At 37.6% G+C, this 20,982-nt stretch overlaps 1 protein-coding gene across 3 annotated transcripts in view; it reads right to left on the bottom strand.

Annotated features, from left to right (window-relative positions):
- TENM1 (teneurin transmembrane protein 1) overlaps positions 1-20,982 on the bottom strand; it is a 619,648-nt gene that overhangs the window by 331,783 nt on the left and 266,883 nt on the right. The window lies entirely within an intron of this gene.

A 20,982-nucleotide genomic window follows, 5' to 3' on the forward strand; every position in this document is an offset into this window, starting at 1 on the left:
AATTTATTGAGCACCTAGAAAAGCCAGGCACCAAAGTAGGTACAGTATATGCAATATTTTGATCCTAATACATCTGTGGGGTTGATATTATTATTATAATCTTACAGATGATGAAACAGAGATCGAAAGAGGTTTAGTAGGAGCAAAGAGGTAATGATAATAGTTATCATAATAATGATAATAAGAGGTAACATTCATTAAGTGCTTACTTGTGCCAGACATTATTCTAATTAATTCAGAAAGCATTACATAATTTAATCTTCACAACAATCCCATTACAGTAAGTATGTACATTTACAGATGAGAAAACCAGTGCACAGAGAGGTTAAGTAATTTGTCCACGGTCACGCAGCTAGTACTGGTAAAGGCAACTTTCAAGTCCAAGCAGTCTGGCTCCAGAGCCATTGATCTTAACCACGACATTACAGTACAGTATATCAGGGTTCTGCAGTTAGTGGACACATGAAGCTTTGAATCCAGGCCTTATAGGGCACAGAAGAAGCATGCTTTGTGTTGATTTTGGCATGTGGATGATATTGGATTGAGCCACACTTTTACCCTTTTTCTCTCAGGCCTTTGGGACCTGAGAGAAAAACGTGAGAATGATGGCTACAGAATCACAGAGTTAGAGAGATCTCAGAAATCAGCTAGCAGCCCAACACCCTCATTTTGCAGTTAGGGAAATGGAGGCCCAGAGAATAAAAGTGGATTATTTAAAAGAAACATCAGTAGTTAATGATATCAATGTAGTTAGAATCGAGGACTTGCAAAATAGTGTATTTCCACTACACTGTGCTACCTGCCAACCAGTCTTCACCAGATTACCACCAGGTTCTATCTAATCTTCTGGGTTAACTGACCAGGGCTAACCAAATACAATCTATTCAAACAGTACTTCATAATACATATCTATTTTTCTGTATGTCACATGTTCTCATAGTAAGTTTTAAAGACCACCTTAACTTTTTTGAATGAATGGGGAACCATTAGAAAGAAGCTAGTCTTCAGTCGTTAAGACTGTAAAGGAGTTATTGCTGCTTCTAAAGGCACTGAACGTATCCCCAGAATGGACAAACAGTATGTAGTAGAAATAAGATAAACATATTTTATTGAAAAAGTGACTCACAGCATTATGTTTCTTCCATTTGATTGTACTTCCTCTTTAGTCCCTGAAATAATCACCTCCATGTCATAAGGAGGTAGATTTCTTCTTTAATGTCTGGTTATCTCTCCCAGCCTATGTTTTCCCCTTTGGCCATCTAATTGACTAGTTGAGGAAGAAGTATAGCACTTTACAAACAGCAGAGTGGAGAAGCCTCCCCATTTCCCCACCACAACTTTGTGGTTACACTGGAGGCGATAATATGTCACTTGCATATAACTGATCCTATACAGCAACACTCTGATATGTTCCTATGGGATAGAAGAGAAATCTAGCAGTATGGGGCTTTTTTATTCACTGTTTGGAGATTAAAATCTTCGATCCTTTGCGTATTTATGAAGGAGAACAATTGGATTTTTGAGACAATGTAAGTGGCCCCATATGCTGGATATTGATTTGGTTTGGTATATCATTAAGAGGTAGAAGAAAGACAAAGAAAGACAGAGAATTGTTGGCTATTATGATGGCAATTACAAGCAATAATCAATATCCCTGAGCACTGTAATTTCATCTTGATATATACCAAAGGATTTCCAAATGCAGTTTCATAAGTAAAATATTACAACATAATGAATAAATTCGACAGTTGCAGCAGAGCAACATTTAAACTAATTCATATTTGAGTGGAATCCAAATCACAGTCCTCAGTGAGGGTAGATAATAAAATGAGTTCACATACTAAGGTTCCTGTTTTCTTATTAACAAACTGAGATTAAGATTCTCTGCTGAAAGTGATCTATACTTTGATGTGCATCATGAACAACAGCAATGCAAATGCTATGTACTGTCAAAGGCTTTGCAGTCCATTGTTGGAAAGCGAAACTACTGCCTAAATGTGTTTTCATAGTCCCTGAAAAAAGTAGGAGCATAAAGACAAATGCACACTGCTAGACTTCAGCTATGTGCTCATAAAATCAGATCATCTGTCTAAGCACATTGCTTTTCCCAGGGGACCTGAGGATATACTAAAATGTTGCTATCAATTTCATACAATTAGGTTTTTTTCCACAGAGGAAATGATAAAAATGCAGTTCAAGAGTTTATGTGTAAGTAGTACTCTCCTTTGCATCTGTTTTAATATTCAATTTCAAATTTAAAAAGGAAAAGTAAGATATTGCCAAAAGGAAATGGGCATATAAGGAAATTGAAAAAAATATATATCTTTAAGACTGATGAGACCCAGTGCTGGTAAATGGGAATTTAATAAATATTCCTGTAAGGATTTTAAAATCATCTATAAAAAAGGGGAAAATGTACTTTCTCTTTTTAAACCCTACATACAACATAATTCTGAGGGTACCTGTTAGCACTAAATGATGCGATTTAATGTGGCACTTGAAATTCTATAGGAAATAGACAGAAATCTACAGCTTTCTAACAACAGATGCATAAATGACCAATGAATTTTTTCTTTTACATCTTGTAAACATACTTATGAGTCTCTAAACCTGCATTCCCTTAGCTACAAATATTAGACTAATTTTTATACCCAAAGGAAGGAATTCAACTTACCTCCAGTTAGAAGCTGAGGTTGATTTAAAAAAAATAATAAAGAAGAAGACTGCAATAAAAAGGCCTTGAGTCAAGGTGTTAGGGCCAAATCACATTCAGATAAGACAGTGGAATTCAGGTATTTATTCTTTTAAAAAAATTATTAAATGCATTTTATTGTGATAAAAAACACAGAACACAAAATTTACCATCCTATACCGTTTTTAAGTGTATATTTCAGTAGTATTAAGTATATTCACATTATTGAGAAAGAGATCTCCAGAACTTCTTCATCTTGCAAATGTGAAACTCTACACTCATTAAACAACTCCTCTTTCCCCCTCTCCCCAGCCTCTGGTAACCACCATTCTCATTTCTGTTTCTACAAATTTGACAATTTTAGATATGTCATATAAGTAGAATCACACAATATCTGTCTTTTTGTGACTTGTTTACTTCACTTAATTTAACGTCCTCAAGTTTTATCTGTGTGACTGGATTTCTTTCCTTTTCAAGGCTGATGACTTGTACGTATATACTATATTTTGTTTAGCCATTCATCTGTCGATGAACATTTGGGTTGCTTCCGCCTCTTGGCTACTGTGAATAATGCTGCTATGAACATGGGTGTGCAAATATCTCTTTTGAGATTCTGCTTTCAATTCTTTTAAGTATATACACAGAAGTGGGATTGCTGGATCATATGTCAGCTCTATTTTTATTTTTTTGAGGAATCTCCATACTGTTTTCCATAGTAGTTGTATCATTTTACATTCCCACCAACAGTGCAAAGCGTTCCATTTCTCCACATCCTTGCTAACACTTGTTATTTCTTGTCTTTTTGATGATAGCCATCCTAATGGGTATGAGGTGATACCTCATTGTGGTTTTGATTTGCATTTCTCTGATGGTTAGTGATGCTGAGCATCTTTTCATATGCTTGTTGGCCATTTTTCATATCCTCTTTGAAGAAATGTCTATTCATAGGTATTCATTCTTATGCCTCCAAAAACATGAGAAGATAAAAGAAAATGTCATGCTGAGTCAGCCCCATTTTCTTCTCTGACAAGAATATCTAGTGAATATCTAGTGTTCTTTTGTGGCAAAGCGTGGTTACTGGCAAGATATCAACCTCAACATCTCTAGTTTTTGCATAATAGCCTATTCTTGATATTCCTTTTTAGGATAAATGCTCCTAAAAAGAGTATTTATCCAAACTCTCTCTGAGCCTAAATGGTATTATCAGCTTGGACAACCTCTTGGGGGTAACAATTTTTTTTTGTTATTAACAACTATATAAAGGTGGATTTCATTTTATTTGCCCTAGGTTTCTTTCTTCCAAATTTTAAGTCACCCTGTCCATATGTCCCATTCAAACCTTATATGCCAAGTGTTCATAAAAAAGTTTATAGTCTCTCCATGTTGTTCATAATTTTTAAGAGATTTTTAAAAAAATATACTTGCAGGATATATATATATCTAAACCTTAATTTTTCTAGGCTTAAGCCTTAGTTCTATAATCTATTCTTAAATGGTAATACTCTATGGTCTAGATTGGTATTCATGTGATTTTCCAAATGAGGTAGTTAGCAGCTAATGGGAGAGCTCTTTTAAAAATCTTTTTTGTGGCTATTATTCCCTCTTGTCTTTTAATCAGAAGTAGTATCTACCCTACCTCCTCAACTGCCTCTGGATTGTATATTCCGTTAGGGCAGGGACCAAGTCAACTTCTAGGTTCCTTGTCTCATACTTCAAAGGTACTCAATGAATATATATTGATTTGCATGATGTTTTTGCTTTTTCTAAAGGCTCTTGATTCTCTGTACAGAATGAATGAGGCTTGGGGACTCTAAAATAACTGTTTCACTCGTGAGCAAATATCTCCTGGTTTCCTGAATATAAAAGGACAATTACAAGCTTTCATTTTATTTTCACATAATCTAAAGGAAACAAATAAGTCAAAAAATAGTTGAGTCACATTTCGTCTCTATTTGAGACATCTGAGTAAGGAAAGAATTATTGTTAATAAAAATACTAATAATTAGAAATAATCGCTGTGAATGATAATGGCAATAGCAATGACCACTTACTGAACATCTATGTGCCAGGCACTCTGCTAAAGTAATTTGTGGGGTTTGTTTTCTCACTGAATCCTCAAAGTAACCCTATAAAGTAGATGATATTATCCACATGTCATAGTTTAGGAGGCTGAGGTTGAGCTACTAAGTTTAAGTACATTTCCCAAGGTCACGCAACCAGTAAATGATAGAATCTACTTCAGTTTTTCTGATTACTAGGATGCAATCTACATGAGAGTAGAAATTTCGTTTGTCTTATTTATTGCTGTATCCCCAGCATCTAGAATTGTGCCTCACAAAGACTAGGTGCTTAATAAATATTTTTACTTCTATGCACGAACAATGAAACCCATTTACTTAACCACTGTGCACATACTAACTCATGACATCCCTGATGTCACTCTTACTGCTAATCATTAAGGTAATAAAATCTTCTTAAATCACATGATCATCTGGCATTTCTCTGTTCAGAATGAACATATATGAGCGTATTATTCCACTGAATATGTTTTTATGGATATATTTATTTCAACTCTTTTAATTGTAGAATTGACAAATGATATTAGGAGGATACATACTTATGAAAGTGAACTGTCATGTCTCCTTGTTTAGAATACATCAGAACATTTTTCATTCAACAGTGTATCAGACTTCCCAATATAAATTAAACATTTCTGTAACAGGACATTTAGAGATACATTGGAGCTAGCAGGGTTGGAATATATATATATATATATATACATATATATATATATGGCATATATATAAATGCTAGAGAAAGAAAATACTACGTATTCTATAATGTTTGACCAAGATGCTTTAGTAGACTCCAAAATAAATGAAAATGAACAATTATCCTCCACTTCATAATAATGCCCTTTCAAGTCATCCTCTCTATCTCTAAGTTAAATCCATGCTCTATAGATGTACTTTATAATTTAAAAATCGATATTAAAAAATCCTACACCACTTGAAGGGTAAATATCAAATTAGTATTTTCTATTAATGTACACGTTCCTGTATTAAAAGGATAAGGCCAACATGTAAAAATTATTTACTTAGATTAGTAATCTTACCATTTTTTCATTCTCTTTGTATTTAAAGGTAATTTAGGTCCCAAGATATGGTGTGGAAGCTGTAATCCTTTCAAACTAGAAACAATCTGGAAAGCTACTGATGGGTGAGACTTTCAATCCTCTTATGATTTTATACATCTTCTCCATGAAGGCATAACAAAATGCCACCCCACAGTTTTCAAGAGTTCATTTCCCACCAGGGAACCATTTTAAATGGGAACAAACATGGAACCTAGGCAAAATTTATTAGCACACGTTTAAAATTAAACCAGACCCCAAATTTTCTAAGATTTAAGAGAATTTCATTCATTTTATAAAGAAATTCAATTATGCTTCCCTTTACAAAAGCTGAAAGTCCATTCCCAATTTTACTCACCAGAGCAACCTGCTGATTTTGTAGAATTGGTCTTCACTGGTTACTTGGCTTATTTATTTATTTCTCTTTTTAGAGGAGTGGATAGCGGGCAGAGTATCATATACCTTAATTACCTTTTTATTCACCCTCATTTTCCTCAGATATGTATTATCCTCGTTTGTTTTATGAGCCAGTTGACATGGTATACTTTTCTGTATCATTTCTTTTTATTGAATTGTAATCTATATTAGCAAAGACATTTTATTTTAAAGAGAGAGTGTTTCAAACTAAATACAAAGGAGTATAATAAGGACAGAACCTGAGAGTTTACCACTGAGCTCTTCAGGTTAAAAATCTAGATTATCATTCTCATGCAACTTTTAAAGGATGTTGATCAACACTTGCTTTCATTAGCTTTCACTTCTCTGAAAGTCTTACTCATACATGTATAATAAAGGCAAGAATGTTTTTTATAATGTTATAAAATAACATAAGAAATGCCACTCAAATCAGTCCTCTAACCTATTCAGCATAACGTTTCTCTAAGGGAGAAACTGGCAAAGGGCACGGCTGTCCTCTGAAATATCAGCCTCAAAAATCAAAGATGTGGCCTGAGGCAGAAACTGTCCACTCCTGACCAACGTCCATGTTCTCCTTTTCTCTTGGGCACACAGATAGACTACGTTTCCCAGTCACCATTTCCATTAGGTATGGTCATGTGACTAAGTTCTGGGTAGTGAAATGTGAAGGGTGAGAAAAAGTGGTGTTTGACACTTCCAGTCTTCAGCCCTAAAAAATTCCAACCCATGATTCTCAATGTCCTTTTGCATAAGAGAGCAGATTCAAATATGGAAGGAGTCTAGTCCATTCATTCCATGGAACATTATGACGTCAGAAAAAATATTAAGAATTTTTAACCATAAAAGCATATTAGATATGCTGACCTTTGTCTCTCTGCAAAGAGCCCTGGACAGAGCATCCCTATCCATGACTTTCCCAAACCCACTCCCCACTGCTCACGGTCATAGTTAATTGGACCAGAATTGGACATCCAACCTCAGAGACAATGATATTTTCTCTCCCTCCCTCTCTTCCCCTCTCTCTCTTCCTCTCTCTCTCTCTTCCTCTCTCTCTCTCCATCTTTCTCTCTCAGAAATCTAGACACAGAAACCTGTCAGCTAGGAAAGCCAAAATGCAAGGTCATTTTGAGCCAGAGCTGAAGTTGCAGCAGAACAGGGGAACAGATTAAAAAATCCCATTTAGAATGAAGCCTGAGAATAGAGCATGTGTGCAGAGAGAAGCACGCATGTGGCCCCAGAAAGAAACAGAACAATGGGGAGAGCTCTCTCTCTCATTAGGCCTTGTTGTACTCACTGTCCTTTCCCTGTGAGACTATCCTGTATCATTTTTTAAAACCTCCTTTTTACTAGATTTGGTTTTTTAAAGCATTTCTGTTCCCGTTAACCAGATAATTTCTAAGGCAATAAGTGGTTTTCCATGTTGGGAAACAAAACCCAGAATTCATATATACAGCACAACCACAACTACGTGCTGTCCCTTCCCACACAAAAACAACAACAATTCCAATTTCAAATCCCTATTCTGCAGAAATCTAACCCCAAAGAAAACGTATGGAAATCTTAATAGTAACTATCTTTGGGTAACAGAATTTGTAGATACATTTTTCTTTCTGATTTCCTGTGTTTTTCCTGTTTTTGAATGAAGGTCTGTTACTTTTATAAGAGCCTTCATAATTTGGCCTCTGCAGGCCTCTCTGACTCACCTCAGCTATTGTCTCCCGTGCTCTCTAAGCTCTGAACATCCTATGTCATATACGGTTTCCCAAATATGCCATTTTTTTTCAGGCTTCTGTGTTCTCATGTAAGCTTTTTAGAAATATCAGAAGAGCTAAGAAACGCCCAAGAGTGGTGTAGATATAAAGATAAGAAAGAGAGAATAAAGTGTGAATATAGGAAGAATGAAGAGTGTAGGGGAAGAGAAAGGAATAGAATAAGAAAGGAAATTTTATAGAGAGGTAGATGATGGATAGATAGATGATAGGTAGATAGATATGGCTGTATATGCAAGGGTAGGAGATCATTTGTTAGTTGCTTTAGGGGTCACTCTGGCCTCCCTTGTTATAGGCTGTCTAGCTATTAGTCAGCAATGATACACTGACTAAATGGATTTAGTTTAGTGGTTGTTTTAGTCCGCCTGGGCTGCTATAACAAAATACCATAGACTGGCTGGCTTATAACAAACAGAAATATGTTTCTCACAGTTTTGAAGGCTGGACGTCCAAGATCAGGGTGCTAGCATGGTAGGGTTCCAGTGAAGGCCCTCTTCTGGGTTGCAGACTGACAACTTATTGCTGTGTCCTCACGTGGCAGAAGGGGGTAGGGAGCAATCTGAGCTCTCTTTTATGAGAGCACTAATCCCATTAACAAGGGCTCTTCCCTCATGACCTAATCACCTCGAAAAACCCTACCTAATACCATCACCTTGGGCGTTAAGTTTTCAACATGTGAATTTTGGGGCGATACAAACATTGAATCTGTAACGGTGGTTTCCAACCCCAATTATGTTATAGACTGGAGAATTATCTAAACCCTCCAACAAAGGCTTAAGAAGAAAGGAATAGGAAGGGGGAAGGTGGGAAGGGAAAAAAGAAATTGCAAGAGTCTGAAGAGGGGTGAGTAAAGTGAGCAGGTAAGGAAACAATAGATTTTGTCTAGCCATTAATCTAAAAGGGTGTTTCTCAACTGGGGACAAATGGGCCCACATTTGGCAATGTCTGGGGACATTTTTAGTTGCCATGACTGAGGAGCAGGGACCCTGGCATCTAATGGGTAGAGGTCAGGGTTGCTGCTATACAGCCTATAATGCACAGGACAGCCTCCCACAGCAATGAATTATCCAGGCTGAAATATCAACAGGGGCAAGGTTGAGAAACCTTCGTTGAAAACTATTCCTCCGATTGGAACATGCAGTTTTGAAGTATTCCATGTCCCTATGGGAAGGAATCTGTCATTCTTTAAAGACTCTCAGAGAAAGATTTTCTTGCCTTTCTCCCCAAGCTCACAGCCGTTCCTCCCTTGAGACTATCTGCACTTGGGATTGTTCTATTATCCAAACAAATATCCTGAACCCTAGGACCAGAGAGCATATACAACTCACTCATAATTACCTCCAACGTTTACGCTGCTGACCAAATAAGAAATCTTTCTGAAATATGGAGAATAGAAAACATTTTCTACTTTCAATTTTTTTAAATTGCTTTTCAAACTGTACCCCTCATGAACCTGTCATGAGACATAAATCCAAAACCTGAACTACTGATTAAAACATACACAGTTGGGACTTCCCTGGTGGCGCAGTGGTTAAGAATCCGCCTGCCAATGCAGGGGACATGGGTTTGAGCCCTGGTCCGGGAAGATCCCACATGCCGCGGTGCAGCTAAGCCCATGTGCCACAACTACTGAGCCTGCATGCCACAACTACTGAAGCCTGCGCGCCTAGAGTCCGTGCTCTGCAACAAGAAGGGCAACCACAACGAGCAGCCCGCGCACCGCAGAAAAGAGTAGCCCCCGCTCGCTGCAACTAGAGAAAGCCTGTGCACAGCAACGAAGACCCAATGCAGCCAAAAAAAATAAAATAAATAAATTTTAAAAAAACAAACATGCACAATATATAATAATCACAGCAACTGAAATAGCATTAACTCCCCTCAGGTTAGGCCACCTAACAAACAGTCAAATTCAGCTTTGTGCCATGCTCTAAACTCAGTGATTATATTCCCACTTGAGCATAGAAGAATTTGTGGAAACCAGGTCTTCCTTCCACAGAAATATTCTCTCCCTGGTTCCCTGCTGAGCGGATTGAAGAACACAAAGGAGAAAGATTGGTTCATGTTAATTATTCAGGGACAACACAGAAAGATCAACAAGGTAAGACCAACTTCAAGAGTATAGTGATTTCATGTACTTCTTTGACCTCTAAACATACATCTCCATTGGGCAAATATATTATTAAACCTGAGCCTATTTTCTCTCTGCATTGTTGTCACTACACAGAAAAAAATTATCATGAATTTACACAATGCGATACAGTAGTGGCTGACTGGAACTTAAACCCAAAACAGACTGTATTTTTACCTTTGAATAAGAAACACAAAAATGAAGTTATATTTATATCACAATTAGACAGAATGACAATATGAAAGAAAATATTGAAACTACTGCTGCTTCACAATATGACCCAAGGCAAGATAAATTTCTGCATAAGGTGTTGCATGTTGAATCCTTTCTCTATGAAGGATTTTGTTCTTAAATTCATTTATTCAACAAACTTTTACTGAATACCGATTATGTATCAGGCAAAACGGAATCATAGACTAGTCATGCATTGGCCTAAGACTGCCTTCTTGATTATACTTGCCTGTCATTATCGCTACCCTCTGACACACAGGGATATATAGTGTTTTCCTCATTTCCTCTTGGCTACCGGAAATCCTGAAAGGAATCATGATTTCTCAACTTAAATTTATCTGACTTGTTTGGGGACCTCACCTAGAATTAGTAATCTTGCAATTAATTAGCATCCAACTAACTGGAAAGCTCAGTAGAGTCAAGGAGCAAATGACAAGAAGGCAAAAGCCATAGAATAACAGTTAGTAAAGCCAGAAACGACTTCAAATATCATTTAGCTTTATTCTCTCACTGGACTGTTGAGTAAAATGAAGTTGGGAGAAAGAAAGACACGTTATTGGGGCTTCCCTCGTGGCGCAGTGGTTAAGAATCCTCCTGCCAATGCAGGGGACACGCGTTCGTGCCCTGGTCCAGGAAGGTCCCACATGCAGCGGAGCAACTAAGCCCGTGCACCACAACTACTGAGCCTGTGCTCTAGAGCCTGCGAGCCACAACTACTGAGCCCGCGAGCCACAACTATGGAGCCTGCATGCTGCAACTACCGAGCCCATGCCCTAGAGCCCGTGCTCCGCAACAAGAGAAGCTACCGCAATGAGAAGCCCACACACCACAATGAAGAGTAGCCCCCGCTCACCACAGCTAGAGAAAGCCCACGCAGCAATGAAGACCCAACGCAGCCAAAAATAAATAAATTAAATAAATAAATTTTAAAAAAAGAAAGAGACATTATCAAGGTCACACAACTATTTAGTGGCAGAATTGGACTTGGACTCATGATTTCTAACTCTAAATTCAGTGCTTTTTCAACTACTCACAAGAGGCCATCCAAAATTTACAAAGGATATCCCAGGACTGCTAGACATTTTGTCCTATCAATATCTTTTACATCTAGAGTGCTGTACAATAAAAAATCACGTTCAAAATGACAACCCTCACTTACTGTAAGATTTTCAATTATAAAAGTTTAAATTATGATCATTTGGATTAAAATGGAAAGTAGATTCACATTTAAGAATGATTTTCAACAAGAATGGTAATTTTTCAAAAGTTCTATTTAACCTTAAGCTAACCACCAAATCCAATTAACCAGAACCCCCAGTTTTCTGGGCATTTAGGCTCATCAAGATTTTAATATAAATAGAATAAAACCTAGATTATGTCTCCAGGCAGGGAAATTTAACTGAACTATAAATATTCACCAAAAGACAAAAAGGGATGACTTGGGGTTCTTTATATTCCAGAGGCAAATAGTTACAGTACAAAGAATATTGGATTGGTTGCATGGAGACTTGCACTGTAGCTCCAAATCTTGTAAAAAACTGCCATGGGGAGAAGTGAGTAAAATTTCCCAAGACCCAGTTTCTTTATCTTTAAACTGGGCATGATTTCTATTATGTCTACCTCCCAGGGTTGTTAAGAGTTTAAAATGAGATAACGAGTGAAAGGACTTTGGACAGTAGATAATTATACATACATATTTATATATACACATATGCCTACATGTGTGTTCACACGCACATGCACATATATACAATATATTATCTAAAATCGGAGTATTTTGAGTATTACAAATAAGGAAAAGTATTTAGCTACAAGCGTATCTACTAAAAAGCAACCAACCATGGTGTTATAAAACTAAGTTAATGATACTATTCAGTATGGTAAGTGACAGATTTGAAAGATCTGACTGTCATAGACCAAAACCAACCAATTATTTTAGTTGAAAGGTTGAACGGTGGGGGAAATAGCAGATTGCAAATATTTTATTTGAAAAGAAAATCAATTTACTTAGGAGACTAATATAATGCCACAAAAGAAAAGAATCAATGATATCTTGATATTATTTTTATATCGTACTTGATATTTTGATAGTTCAATCGGAAATAGTCATAAGTTAGCATTTATGTCATCAATGAGGCCCTGGGCATACGTCACTATTGAGTACCTTCATCAACAACAGGGGACTGCCTAGAGTTTTGTATGTGCCAGGTGGAGACCAGAAGTCTGAATTATCATCTTGGGTTGGCCAATAATAGCTGCTTGCCCTTGGAAATGTGACTTATATTTGAAAGTCAACTTTAAATAAGCAAGGTATAATACCTCCCTCTAGTATGAGATTAGCAAAGACAAACTTTTTGCACCTAAGGGATGCATTATTCCCCAAAGGCAGTGTCATTATCAGTTGTATGCCCTTGTTGAGACTTGGCAACCCAGGATGCCTGTACCACTGTGGGATCATGCAGTTTTCCTCAGCATTATGTGATCATCTCTGCAAGTTTCCATATTCTTTACCATTAAGGAAACTTGATCTCTAACTTGGTCTGTAGGTTTCCTTCTGTCAATCACATCACCATCCTGGTGACTACTGTGTACCTCCTTATTAAATATAGTTCTCCCCTTTTCTTTTTCCTCCTTCCAATTTATAAGGACGTTTTACCCAGATTCAGCTTCTTCTCAATCTACTGTTCCATTTCAAAACAGTACTCTACCTTCTATTTCCATTTTCTCCCCTTTTACCAATTCTTCAAACCCATTGCAGCCTTGCTTCAATTTTACCACTGTACTGAAATTAGCTGCTTAAAAATCAAGAAGCCTGTAATGGACAGAATCAATGATGTTTTCTCATCCACATCCTATTTAATTCCTCTGAGACATTGGAAATCATGATCACTATCTCCTTGAAATTTTCTTCTCCCTGGTTTTGTTCTATTCTATGATTACTCCTCAGTCATCTGTACTGGCTTTCTCTCCTTCATGGACTCCCAAAAAGGGTTTCCACGGTTTGGTTTACTGTCCTCTTCTTACACTAAACTCTCCTATAGGTTTTTCAGTATTTCTTCCATCATTCACAGAAATTCAGTTATTATGTCTACCTATGAAATTCTTAGTTATCCACATCTATCATGAGCTGGCTTCATTACATACTAACTGGTGACCTTGTGGTACATTTTTCAACTTCTATAAACCTCAGTTTTAAAAACCGTAAGTTGGAATAAATGTGATAATGGCTTGGCACAATATTTGGCACACAGAAAGCATTCGGTAAGTGGGAGTAGAAAAACGTTTTTTCCTTTCCTGGGACACAGATCCATATTTGCAGCTATTTATTAGATATTGGACATTTCAAACTGGATGTCCCACATACATGTTTATAAAATAAAACTCACTGCTTCTACAAACTACTGTTTCTGATTTCAGAAATCTACTCCATCTGTAGTTCCTTGCTCACTTACTCTATCGGTCTATCCATATACCCTATAAAAATTTTGTTGAACTATATAAGCCAAGAACTAAGGAGTCAAAGTAAAAAAAGGGCATAGTCCTTCACTCACGTTGCAACGGGGAACAAAGACAAGTAACTGAAATATTTCGAGTGCAAATATACAATGGAATAAGGTCTTCACAGACACATGAACAGGGTGCTATGAGACCATAGATAAGGGGCAATTCTATGAAAGTTGCTGTGGGGAAGTGAAGGCAGGTAAAAGAAGACTTCTAAGAGGTATCTTCGTACCCTCTCCCCTGTCTCCCATATTACATCTAGCCAGGCCACAATTCCTACAGTATTATTAGTCTCAATATAATCAACATTTTAGGGTAAAAACTGTCTCCCCCACTAGAATGTAAACTCCATAAAGACAGAGATTTTGTCTATTTTGTTCTCTGATGTAGCCCTAGCAACTAGAACAATGGATGGTACGTGGTGGGCACTCAGTAAGTATTGGTCAAAGTTTGTTAAAACTCATCCATGCTAGAATTAATTCCTCATAGTGTTTATAATGAATCGTTTTTCATTAAAAATATTCACATTGTACACATTCTTATACCTTCAGATATTGTACCAAAAAAATTAACAGAATGGTGAAGCAGATGTTACTGTTTATTTGCTTATTCGTTCGCCAAAGGGGGCAATTGTTTTTGAGCTTTCCTGTTCTTTAAATGGAATACTCAGTACCACACTTTCACAATTCTTGCAGAGACATTTCAAAAACCTCAGGACTTAACCTGATCTTGTCTTTTGCTTTTAAAGCTACAAACATTTTTGTGTTGTGGAATTAATAAAAAACCAGCTAGATTTTCCCAAAGGGAGATGTTTAGTAGCATGTCTTTGACACACACACACACACACACACACACACACACACACACGCACGCATCCCTCTGTAGAAAATAAGGAGAATAATTGACAGGAAAATCATTTTTTGCTACTTCAAATATATTTTATACTTTTAGTAAAATACAACAGACAAGTATCTATTAACTCGACATGGCAATGAAAATATTTATTATGATTAACTGGATAAATAACTTTGTAGTCAATGAAGAACTAGTTTGTCTCTGGATCAAAACCGGATATTTTTGTTTAAACATACAACCCAGAATAGGGAAGTATATATGATGAGGGAGGGCAAAAAGGTTAGTACAGAGATTCCTCTAAAATGTATTTTTTGTTTGCTATACTTATATATTTCACCGATCAACTCATTTTTTATAATTCCTTAAAAATATCTGTTTAGATTCACATTTAGATTGCTAAATAAATATTCTCCATATTAAAACCAGATTTCACCTCACCTATAGTTAAATTCCTTTTCTTTATAAAATGAAACACATTATGTTTGCCTATGGTTTTAATTTTCAATTGAAACTATAGATAGTCAATTCAAAAGCATTTAAAAAAATAATATCACTACCAAAGTGACTAGAGACTATATCATGATAATCTCTAAAATATTGCTCTTCACTGTCCAAGAGCAATAGACTACTATAGATATATTTTTATTCTCAATATGTAAAATATATTTTAAAGGCTACAGAGTTCTCCTTCATGTAAATTTAACATATTCCACATCCATCATTTGGTGTAGGCTGAAAAGCTTGGTTGATTCCTGTTCATCTGTAGTAAACAGGATTTATAGGTCATAGATTAGTCCTACGAAGTCTTTTCTTGTCTTAAAAAGAATCTTTAAATCTGTGGCTGAAGATAGATTTTGCTAACCCCAGTGCTGTTAAAGGATTCAAGCATGCGATATTGTTGGATCTAAGCACTGAATATGTATATTCTGAGCTTGGAAAAAAATGATCACTGAATCTATTTTTCCACAGCAAACACCCTAAGGGAAAAAAGAAAACCTACTTATAAATGTTAGGTAGATTTTAGTAGTACTATAAAATAAAGATAACTACCACTAGAGACCTTACATTTATGGGTTAATATTTAAAGAGTATTATCCCATAGATATTTAAATCACTGCCATCACCACTAATGAATATTTCTTCCAAATGATTTTTATTTCCCCAAGATAGACACTAGCTGTATAAGTCTGGTAACAAGCATTGGTCATGTAGATTTCATTTCTCTTTCCATTCCTTGTCAACATCTCCTCCGCCAATGGCCCTGGCTCTTCTTTTGTAAAAATAACCCATTGGCTCCCGTTAACTGTCACATTGGCCTAAAGCCACCAAGGGCAGTTAGCCTCATAACAAGCTACAGCCATCTGTCAGAATATGCTAAAAATCAATGAAGATAGTTGCTACCCATTATTCTGGCCTGACTCCTCCACACAATTCTGATTTGTCGTTGTGAGTTGAAGTGGTGATGTTAATATCAGATCCAAGTTCTCCCTAGTACTGAATATCACAGCAAAACCTTTAAGCAGGATTCATTTTGGTGAAGAGATCAGGGAGTCTACAATAAGCCACTTGGCCAGATGGAGGAAATAGATGCTCCAACACAGTTGCTCCAAAAGTGTTCTAAGAGTAAGTGTAGTAAACATGAGTGGTTTCAGCTCCATAGACATCCACTAGACGTATCCTTTAACTAAAGGCCAACATCTGACAAGTTTTCAACCTCCACTGTTGACAACTCCACCTCCCAGAAGGTAGAGAAAATGATAAGGATATTTGTTTCTCTCACTGACTAAAAAAGAGAAACTGGTGAGTCGAAGGCAATAGAAACCTTCAGAGAAAGCAACCATTTTAGCTTAGAGTTCATAAGTATTTTATGAAGCAAAATCCTAGACTTTAGGAAAGCAGTTCTCTAAAGTGAAGTAGGTATGATTCCATGCCCGGAGACACTCTAAAAAAGGGAGATGAATTAAGAGTCAGCTGGGGAGCTTTGCTGACTATTGAAACCAGTGTGCCTGTACTGGGTGCTCTCCATCCAGTTTTGATTTCTAAAGAACATGTACTGAAATAAAGGGATGAAAATCAAGGATAAATAAATAGAAGAGGGCGTGGTGAAAAAAAATGCCAAGAAGATTCATATCCAAAATGACCCTAAAGGTTGAAAAATACCTGCTAAAGATGACAGAACAGTTTTTTTTGTTTTTTTTTTTGCGGTACGTGGGCCTCTCACCGCCGCGGCCTCTCCCGTTGTGGAGCACAGGCTCTGGACATGCAGGCTCAGCGGCCATGGCTCACGGGCCCAGCCGCTCTGCGGCACGTGGGATCTTCCCAGACCAGGGCATGAACCTGTGTCCCCTGCATCGGCAGGCGGACTCTCTTCCACTGTGCCACCAGGGAAGCCCAACAGAACAGTTTTTAAAAAATACGTTTAGAGCAAGAAGAGCAAGGATAGGATAGACATGCAACTCATGGAATAATATCGAATGACTGAATCTTTTTTGTGAAAAAGAATGATTCTAGACTTAAAAGGGTAGTCAATATCATAACCATAAATTGAAGCCTAAGATAGGCAAGGTGTCCCTAAGAAGGCACTCAACTGTTCTAAATGAATTAAAATTACATTGCAGAGTGGTGAGAGGTCTTGTGGATTGGATGGCCCAGTCACAGTTGCTAAAGTTTTGGGACTGTGGTATGGGTGACGTATGTCAGAAGACTGGAGACCTTAGTATTGGCTTTGGTTTTGAAAAGGGACAGAAAGCACATGGGGTCCTTAGATTAGGCAAGGGACATCATGTTGATTGAGTGCAAAAGCCTAAAACAGGTTATTAAAAGGATGATTTGTTAATGCTTAAGAAAAAAGTAGTAACCGTCAGAAGGCAGCATAAATTCTCTAAGAACAAGTCATGTTAGACAAATCTCATTTCATTTCTATTTTTGATATCATTATTGGATTGGCAGATCAGTAAAAATGTAGGCACTCTATCTGGATATCAGCAAGGCATTTGACAAGGTCTCTCATGATATGCCTGTGAACAAGATGGAGAAATGTGGGTTGTATGCTAGTAAAAGAATGCTGCCTGATGGATAAATGTCAACCTGCTGGGAGGTTTCCAGTGGTATGCCACCAAGCTCTGACCTTAATATTATCCTATATAACATTTTTATTAATGACTTACATAAAAATGAGGAAAACATACCTAACAAACTTACAGATGATACAGTTATGAGAGCAATAGAATGCAAATATTGGGATGGCCAAAAAGTTTGTTCGGGTTTGCAACATCTTTTGAAAAACCCGAACAAACTTTCTGGCCAACCCAATACTTTGGATGGCAGAATTAGAATTCAGCTACATATCCACAGGTTAACAAGATGAAATCAAATTAGGCCAAATCAAACCTCTAAACCTATTTACACCTACATCTTCCCAATCCCAAACACACAATTAAAATACCCACCAACTCTATAATTATAGAATAACTAAAATGTGGCTTAGCCTCAGAACTCGTTTAAAAGTTTTAAGAGTTTAGTTACTTAATGTTTTCGGTGTGTATCAGTAGTGTTATGTGTTCACCAAAAATGCTGATATTGGAGTAGACGGCATTAAGAGAAACTTTTAGTTAGAACCGGGGAGACATCTGATTGTTGGTCATAGCACAAATTCCTGAATGAGTCAGTCAAGTTGATTGTCTGCTGAGACTTCCATCTAAGGTACCTCAGATCTGCTCCCAGCTCTTGCTCAGGGGCAGCCATAGGTGTCCATACTGTTGCTTTTTAAATCACATGATCTTTCTCTCCCCTTAGTCTCAGCTGACTGAGAGAATAACTGACAGGGCTTGCCAAGAAACTTAAACACTGCCTGGTACAGAAGGGATGACCTGGGCTAATCAAATTCACTCTCTTAAGGTTTTTTGTTTTGTTTTGTTTTTTTTCGGTACGCGGGCCTCTCACCGCCGCGGCCTCTCCCGTTGCGGAGCACAGGCTCCGGATGCGCAGGCTCAGCGGCCATGGCTCACGGGCCCAGCCGCTCCGTGGTATGTGGGTTCTTCCCGGACCGGGGCACGAACCCGCGCCCCCTGCATCGGGCAGGCGGACTCCCAACCACTGCGCCACCAGGGAAGCCCCTCTCTTAGGTTTTTAAACCTAGAACTAGCAGGAGAATTAGGCAGGTAGCAATGGAGCAGGCGGTGAAGGGATAAAGTAAGAGGTGCTGGGAAGTATACTTGGAGTCACGTAGTGCAATGAAAACCTGACATTGCTATGAGAAGGTAGAAACTACGTGGTAGACAAAAGAAATATTAAGCTGACAATAAGCTATTGGGCAAAGAAAAAGACAGAGAGTGGCAAAACTGCAGAGAATTGCTGAGTCATATTGGTGCCAGAGATCTATAGGCCTTATCCTTCCTTGTGGGTTGACCAGTATTTCCTGGGTTCCCAGGGAGAGATAATAGTCTTAAAAAGATGTTCTCAATTATTTGAGGCAATCTGAATGACCTCTGCTCCTTTCAACCAAAGAGCCTAATAACCTATACCTGCATTTAACCTTGGCTGTGACACTTCAAGAGCAGTCTGGACAGACTGAAGTATGTTCTAAGGGAAGAGACCTTAGATGGAGGATTGAGGATTGATCCTCAATCAATGGAGGATGGAGGATTTGAAACCAGTTAATGTGAAGAGCAAGTGAAGGAACTGAGGAAACATTTAGTAGAGAAGTATCAGCAACAGTGAAGGGCTGTCAGGTGTGAGAGGGTTTTTATTTATTTTGTGAGACCCTAGAACTAGACCTGGGAGGAATGGGTAGAGTTAAGAGGTGGGAGATTTTGGTTCAATAAGACTCTTCCGGTAGTTGTCTGAGATGAAATGGAATGCCTTAGGAATGAGTCCATTCCTTATTTTGGAGATATTTAGGCAGAAGCAGGTAACCACTTAGTAGGCAGAGCAAGATTACCTTTAAATTCTATAATGCTTTATGATGTATGAGGCACATTCTGTTACACTAGCTTGATCTTCTTAACAATCTGTTGAGACAGGCATTTTTATTTATTTATTTATTTTTTAAATCGAAGTATAGCTGGCTTACATATCCATTGTTTTATTTATTTATTTATTGGCCACGCTGTGCAGCAGGCGGATCTTAGTTTCCCAACCAGGGATCGAACCTGTGCCCCCTGCATTGGGAGCGCGGAGTCTTAACCACTGGACTGCCAGGGAAGTCCCGAGACAGGCAATTTTATATTCATGTTTACAGATGAGGGAGCTGAGGCTCAGAGCGGTATGTCACACAGCTCATGATTAAGTGCCAGGGTACTCACAGAGTTACCTTCTATTGACTACATGTGAAATGAACACTGTAAAGGATAAATTTGGAAAATCCTTGCTGATCAAGCTGATAGGGTTTCTAGGTTTTTTAAAATTCAACTTTGTGACGTTGAATATATTTTCAAATGTACTAAAAAGGTACTCTCTCTCTGCTCAGTCTCACATGAAAACTTATGTTCTTCTCTGCGTCTTATGAAACTGAGACCAATTAATACATTCCTTGCATAGATACAGAAGGTCCGTGGGTGCAGTTTGTACAAACATGCCTAGATGTACATTTCAAATAAGAATAGTTTTCTCTTCGCATTTGCCTCAGCCCATTCCCCACCCTCCTTCCAGATTTCCTGTTATTTGGCTTCTTAGATGAAAGAAGTGTGTTTGCTTATCAAGATTGCTAGTTATCCAGATTGGCCCACTGCTTTCTTAGCTATCACTAGGCCCTGCAAAGGAATTAAAAGAAGAGTGAGTAAATCAGCACTGTCAGTGAAAACTCCTTGAAGATATACACTGCTCTCTGCTTCTCTCACTTCATTCACTTCCCTGCCTTTCAATTTAAAAATCAAAAAAAAAGGAACGATACACAAACCTTATCACTAGCACAGTGATAATTCAATTATCTTCACCATAGGTGCTGACCGCTATTTTACCTCTTGGGAAAGATTAGAAATATCAGTTTATGAAGCTATTTAATCTAGTTAGTGAGGGATGATATAGAGTTTCCTGGATTTGGGCCATAGTGCCATCAGTTTGTTGGTGGTGACATATTTCTGATGCTATGGTTGGCATTTAAGTTAATATGCTGCTAAAGAAAAATAGTCTTATAATGTGAGTTTATTAGTCTTCCCCTTTCCATTCCAATTCTCAGATTATTGGGATAGAAGTTGATCAGAGTTGACACCAGACATTGCTTATGAAGTGATATATTATACCCACAGTGTTTACACAC

Source organism: Stenella coeruleoalba (genome assembly GCF_951394435.1).
Source record: "Stenella coeruleoalba genome assembly, chromosome: X".
NCBI lineage: Eukaryota > Metazoa > Chordata > Mammalia > Artiodactyla > Delphinidae > Stenella > Stenella coeruleoalba.